General features: G+C 41.2%; 1 protein-coding gene across 1 annotated transcript in view; it reads right to left on the bottom strand.

Annotated features, from left to right (window-relative positions):
- LOC143296435 (uncharacterized) overlaps nt 1-7,500 on the bottom strand; it is a 27,018-nt gene that overhangs the window by 18,847 nt on the left and 671 nt on the right. The gene's annotated exons all lie outside the window — the stretch shown is intronic.

The raw sequence follows: 7,500 nt of genomic DNA on the forward strand, positions 1-7,500 counted from the left end.
ACAAAATACTGCAGCATTATACAGACCCCAAATTTCAGCTGCGTACTGAACAATAGGTTGTATCTGAGAATCAAATAGTTTCATAAGCAACTCAAAGGAATGATTTTCTAAAGTTATCATTTTTTTCATAATACAAAGTAATGCGTGTTTAGCTCTACTTGATAAATCCTTACATGCAGCTGTGAAACTTAACTTAGTTGAAAAATATATTCCTAGGTATTTATATGTATGTGTGTGTGTGTGTGTGCGCACGCGCGCGTCTGTAGTGGTAGAACTCTTCCATTTACTGGGATTGCACTGTCCTAATATTAAGTAACAGTAAACGGAAACCAAAACAGGCATTATAACCCCGCCATACGTCCATCTTTCTCTAATTCCTAAATACCCACCTTTTCTAAAAACAATTATATTACTTTTTGACATGTTTACTTTCAACTGAAGTGAATTTGCAGAACGAAACAGACTGTTTAATTGCGCAACATCATCTGCTAGAAGGAGAATAAACAACTCTAAAATATCACCCGTAAACTGAGCACCATGTTTTCCGTTTCTAATAATTTCAGTGGTTAGTTCGTTAATAAAAAGAGAAAACAGAATAGGGCTGCAAACATCACCTTGTTTCACCCCAGAAGTACACTGGATATAATCTGTCATCCTACCCCAAGAGAGAGAGGGGGCGAGGGAGGGAGAGAGACACAGAGAGAGGGGGGAAGGGGGCGAGGGAGGCAGAGAGAGAGAGAGGGAGGGGGGCGAGGAACGGAGGGGGGAGAGAGACACAGAGAGAGAGGGAGGGAGAGGGGAGAGAGACAGAGAGAGAGAGAGAGGGAGGGGAGAGGGAGAGGGGAGAGAGACACAGAGAGAGGGAGAGAGAGAGGGGGGGGAGGGGTGGGGGGCGAGGGAGGGAAAGGGGAGAGACTGAGACTGAGACTGAGATGTTTTATTCACTCAAGGCCATAGCCCCATATGAATGAAGGGCGATAATACAGTATAGAGATGTCACCATACTATCAGTAAACATTCACCATTTTCACAATTAGTTAAAGAAATTATGATAATACCGTTTCTCTTAACTTAAAAGCTTTGTGTAAATACAATGCGAGATTACGTATGACACCATAATCAGATGATGCCATCAATAAACATAATTTAAACAAACATGGACATTCATAATATTTCTTTGGAATAAATCTTTCGCGAAATCCATGCAACACAGGACACATCAAAACAAAATGCACTTCATCTTCATTTGACAGCTTGCACAAAGGACACAACTTCTCTGTGTGATCAACAATCTTATAACGATATCTGTGCATATGAATTTCAGAAATGCCAAATCTAAATCTTGTTAATAAAACTCGTAGATATCTTTCCATGTTAAACAAAAGATAATTCTTTATTAAATGTGTAGAAGTATGAGATCTGTAGAGACAGAATCTATCACTTGACTGAATATGATTTTCCCAGTTTTGCCATCTACAGTCTATCAAACGCTGACGAAAAAGTTTCAGAAACATATTTTCATTACCTACTCCTTGATATTCCCAAACATATCCAAAGCCCAGTTCACAGAGACAAGTTCGTACATTTGACGCCCAGTTCTTTTTACCTCTAAAATCTAAATCATACAACATATTATAGGATTTACGTGGCAGTCTGTTTTCATTCATTTTTAGTAATTTAAACCAGTATCGAACACATCTAACTGCAGAATTTATATAGATTGGATGTCTGTTCGTCTCTCCATATACTAAATCGTTACGTGCCTTCATTTCAACTCCTAAAAACTTTTTCAGTCCAAATAAATGAACGGACTCACATTGTATTGTAGCATTTTTATCTAGACCCCATAATTCTGAACCATATTGTACGATGGGCTGTATCTGAGTATCGAAAATCTTAATAAAAATATCCAAAGAATTATTGTTTAATAAAAAGAGTTTCTTCATAATATGTAACAGCACATTCTTTGCTCTGCTTGAAAGATCCCTGCATGCAGCTACAAAACTCAAACGAGTAGAAAATAGGATTCCAAGATATTTGTAAGCATTGACAACTGGCATATCAATACCACCATACACCCACCTTTCCCTTGCTGCCAAATAACCACCTTTCCTAAAAACAATAATATTACTTTTATCTAGATTAACATTTAATTGCAATTTAGTGGCTGAAGTTTTTAAGTTATTCAATTGTGTCTGTAAACCAATAGCTGTCTCTGAAAGCAAAACAATATCATCAGCAAGTAATAATATAAACAGTTCTATAAAATCAATTGTGAATCTCGCACCATGTCTTCCTCTGTCTATCACTTCTAAAGCCAATTCATTTATGAATAATGAGAACAAAATAGGACTACAAACATCTCCTTGCTTTACTCCTCTAGTGCAATTGACATACTCAGTAAGTTTGTTACCACACCTAACTCTTGTTTTGACAACATTATACATACTCTTTATACATTTAAAAAGCTTTCCTGTTATGCCATGTTTTGCCAGAACTGGCCATAATAAATTTCTATTGATAGAATCAAAAGCTTTCTCAAAATCAATAAATGCTACGTAAAGTTTACGATTAAGAGAAAACTGTTTCTGAACAAATGCCAAAAGAGTAAACATATGATCAATTGTGGAATATCCTCGTTTAAAACCAGCTTGGTGTTCACCTGTTATATTGTTATATTCTACATACTCCTGAATCCTATAATTAATAATTGCACTGAATACTTTACTGCTGATATCAGATAATGAAATGCCTCTATAGTTATTAGTGTTATTTATGTCACCTTTCTTGTAGAGTGGTAAAGTGATTGACTCACACCAATTTTCAGGAAAAATACCCCTATCGAATAAAGCATTAAAGAAAGTTGTCAAAAAAAGTATTAACTGATCACATGGTGATTTCAAAAATTCTCCAATTATCCCATCAGGACCTGCAGCTTTTCGATTCTTTAGTTTTTTAAGTGCAATTAAAATTTCTTCTTTAGATATTGGACGATTCATAAACTCGTTTTCCACGAGGGAGAGAGAGAGAGGTGGGGGAGGGGTGGGGGGCGAGGGAGGGAAAGGGGAGAGAGACAGAGAGAGAGGGGGGGAGGAGGCGAGGGAGGGAGAGGGGAGAGAGAGAGGGGGGGGGGGGGGGGGGCGAGGGAGGGAAAGGGGAGAGAGACAGAGAAGCAAGCGGGGAAGCAGCAGGAAATTGAGGAAGCACGATGACTGGGTGTGATGGAAGTGTGAACACTCTAGCAGCAATTAAAGCCTGGATTTCTGTGTGAAATTCGGGCTGCTCAGTCCGCGATAAGCGTATAATATCTCCACAGGTGTCAGCGCCAACCTGCAAGTGTATATAAAAGGTCTGCTTTGTTACCAAAAGTGGATTTTTCTATAGAATTTTTCTCTTCGACTCTTTCTTACCTTCCCCCTCTCTGTCTCTGTCTCTCTCTTCCCCCACCTCCCCACCACACACGCTCTTTCGCTTTCCCTCTATGGGTGGTTTATCGAGTGAGTGTGTGTGTGTGTGTGTGTGTGTGTGTGTGTGCGCGCGCGCGCGCGCGCGTCTGTAGTGGTAGAACTCTTCCATTTACTGGGATTGCACTGTCCTAATATTAAGTAACAGTAAACGGAAACCAAAAAATGGGGGGGAAGTGTGCGTGTGTGTGTGTGCGTGTGCGCGTGTGTGTGTATACGTGTTTTCGTGTGTGTATGCGTGTGTGTGTTTGTGTGTGTGTGTGTGGAGAGGGGATGGTGGGGGGGGGACTCTTGTTTGCTTGTGTGTGTATGCGTGTGTGTGTACACGTGTGTGTGTGTGTGTGTGCGCGCGCGTGTGCGCGCGTGTGTGTATACGTGTTTGCGTGTGTGTATGCGTGTGTGTGTGTGTGTGTGTGGACACGTGTTTGCGTGTGTGTGTATGCGTGTGTGTACACGTGTGTGTGTGTGTACACGTGTGTGTGTGTGTGTGTCTGTGTGTGTGTGTGTGCTGAAGGAAATGCAACAAGGGTGTGTACAGTGGAACAGTATATTTACCATCACCGGGTGAGGTCGTCAGAAGGGGGGAGGGGGATGTGTCAAAAGTCTTCGTTTTGTGGAACGCCTTAAAAGTCAACGACTATAATCATTATTATTAACACAGCCTGAACCTTCTTTGCAAAGCGTTCACATACACACACACACACACACACACACACACACACACACACACACACACACACACACACAGAGAGAGAGAGAGAGAACCCCACGAAATTTAGTTTTTTTTCCAGGGTATTGAGATAAACACAGTAACAAGATTGCTTCTTCCCACCCAGCCCTGGGGTACAGAATCAGGAAAGAAAGCATAAGTGAAAAGAAAGAGAAGAAGGAGGAAGAGAAAGAGAGAGAGATGGGGGAGGGCGAAATTGAGAGAGAGAGAGTAAAGAAGAGATAGATAGATAGATAGATAGAGATGGAGAGAGAGTTTTTGTGACGAAAGGACATCAGGTACCCGTTATCATTTTTCCTAATACCGTGGCTTGAAAATGTTTTCACCTACTTTGTTCGAGTGTTCCGAGCTTCACAATCCCCTCCTTGCTGTATGACCCAGTGTCCCCATCAGCTGGAAACCCGGTCTTTTGACGCCGGAACGAAAGGTCAGTGCTCTGTGCATTCTTTGCTACGCTGTGTTCAACTGAATTGTTGTTCATGTTGTGTTTAACCTTTTCTTCTTTATCTTCTTCAAGTTGATTTTTTTTGTCGCTAAAATCCCCTTAAGATGTGGATGACAGCAAATGGGGGGAGTAACCGATCCCATCAAACACCATCACTTTGATCGCTGTCTGTGTGAAAGGCATAGAGAGGGGCGGGGGGTAGGGGGGAGGGGGGGTACAAGAAGTAAACGACAGAAGAAACGAGGAAAAGTGCGCAACGGCTGTTCTGGGGTCATTGGAAAACTGTGTCGGGGTTTGTTGTTTTTTGTTTGTTTTTGCGGCAGTCAGAAGGCGGATTAGAGTGCTGTATATGTCTCATCAGCTTCACAAAATTCCCCGGCAGGCTTAGTGGGGGTTTTGTTTTGTTGTTGTTGTTGTTGTTGCTTTCTTTACATCGAGTTGTATGATATTGTCCGTTGCAAATAGTTTTATGAAGAAGAAGGGGCCAAAAAACAAAAAAAAAAAAAAAAAAAAATGTACGTGTAAATAGCTCCTCCGTTCCATTGTAAGTGTATATACACTAGGAGCTTTTCTTTCCTCCGTCATCTGATTTATTTTGTATCTTTTGCTGCTGAATAATAATGGTATTTATATAGCGCCGGATCTTGTGCACAGACAAATCAAAGCGCTTTCGCACCAGTCATTCACACGCATGCATAACTGGAGAAACTGAAGACAAGGTAGAGGCAGGGAAGGGAGGATATTTTGGGAAGAGGTGGGTTTTAAGGCCAGACTTGAAAGAAGCTGAGTGTGGAGACTTGACGAAGCGAAAGAGGAAGTTCATTCCATTTGCAAGGTCCAGAGACAGAGAAAGAACGGCGGCCAACAGTCGAGAGTTTGAATCTGGGTGTGTGTAAACAGAGCGGATCCGAAGCCGATCGTTGTGAGCGAGATGGAGTGTAGAGGTGAAGGCAGCCACAGAGATAGGAAGGGGCTGATTTGTGAATACATTTATAACATAGAGCGCTAATCTTGTAGTACATAAAAGGAAAGGTATCTAGCTGCAGACATTGATCATGAAGACCGGAGTTTACTTTATGATGACAAGCATTTTGTTTATCTGTTGTTTTTTTTTACGATACTATTTGCTGTTTGATGTCATTAGTTGAAATCTGTTCTCTGCATTTTGGGGGATTTTTTGTGTTATATATATATATATATATATATATATACGTATACGTATATATATATATATATATTTGTGTGTGTGTGTGTGTGTGTGTGTGTGTGTGTGTGTGTGTGTGTTTAATCGTCTTCATGTATTATTGGATTCGAACCCAGACCCTCACAGATTCCGGATTGACAGATGAGCATCTTAACCATTCTGCCACATTCCTCCCGTCAGTCTCACAATGCTTTCTGTAACCAGTGACTAATACGTAACCAGTGAGTAATACGTAACCAGTGAGTGATATCACCATCTTCTTCTTTGCTCGTGGGCTGTAACTCCCACGTTCACTCGTATGCACACGAGTGGGCTTTTACATGTATGACCGTTTTTACCCCGCCATGTAGGCAGCCATACTCCGTTTTCTGGGGTGTGCACGCTTTGTATGTTCTTGTTTCCATAACCCACCGAACGCTGACATGGATTACAGGATCTTTAACGTGCGTATTTGATCTTCTGCTTGCGTGTGCACACGAAGGGAGTTCAGGTACTAGCAGATCTGCACATATGTTGATCTGGGAGATGAGAAAAATCTCCACCCTTTACCCACCAGGCGCCGTTACCGAGATTCGAATCCGGGACCATCAGATTGACAGTCCAGCACTTGAACCACTCGGCTATTGCGCCCGTCCAGTGAGTGACATGTCAGCACAGCGTGCCACCTGTTTTCTGTGCCTGTCTGCCTTTGGTTCTCTGCACTGCTCATGTCTGCTTTATTCACTGTTTTGTTGGTGATGGTGGTACTGGTGGTTTTTCGGTTGGTTGGTTCTTTGTTTGTTGTTGTTTTTCGGTTGGTTGGTTCTTTGTTTGTTGTTGTTTTTCGGTTGGCTGGTTCTTTGTTTGTTGTTGTTGTTGTTTTTCGGTTGGTTGGCTGTTTGTTGTTGTTTTTCGGTTGGTTGGTTCTTTGTTTGTTGTTTTTCGGTTGGTTGGTTCTTTGTTTGTTGTTGTTTTTCGGTTGGTTGGTTCTTTGTTTGTTGTTGTTTTTCGGTTGGTTGGTTCTTTGTTTGTTGTTGTTTTTCAGTTGGTTGGTTCTTTGTTTGTTGTTGTTGTTTTTCGGTTGGTTGGTTCTTTGTTTGTTGTTGTTTTTCAGTTGGTTGGTTCTTTGTTTGTTGTTGTTGTTTTTCGGTTGGTTGGTTCTTTGTTTGTTGTTGTTTTTCGGTTGGTTGGTTCTTTGTTTGTTGTTGTTTTTCGGTTGGTTGGTTCTTTGTTTGTTGTTGTTTTTCGGTTGTTGGCTCTTTGTTTGTTGTTGTTTTTCGTTTGGGTGGTTCTTTGTTTGTTGTTGCTGTTGTTTTTATCTGCATCAGGGAGCAGTGGATGAGTTCTTGTTACTTTGATCTTTCCAAAAAGAGATAGAAGAAGACGACAAAAAGATTCTGTCTGTCTGTCTGTCTGTCTCGCTCTGCACACGTCTTACCACATCTCTCTGCCAATTTCTGTCCGACTCTTTGTCCCCCCAGAAAACTCTTTGTTCCTCATCACAGTGACAGTAAACGTTCAACTTCTGCAGCAATAATAATATTACTTGTTCTTCGTAGCAGTTGTTTTTTTGTTTTCGCGGACTTTCGTGGGTCGACCACCGTTTTATTATGTATATATATAATATACAAATTCATTGTGACCATTCAGAATAGATGGGGGGGAAATGTGAACATAA

The sequence above is a fragment of the Babylonia areolata genome, chromosome 21 (assembly GCF_041734735.1).
Source record: "Babylonia areolata isolate BAREFJ2019XMU chromosome 21, ASM4173473v1, whole genome shotgun sequence".
NCBI classification, from domain to species: Eukaryota; Metazoa; Mollusca; class Gastropoda; order Neogastropoda; family Buccinidae; genus Babylonia; species Babylonia areolata.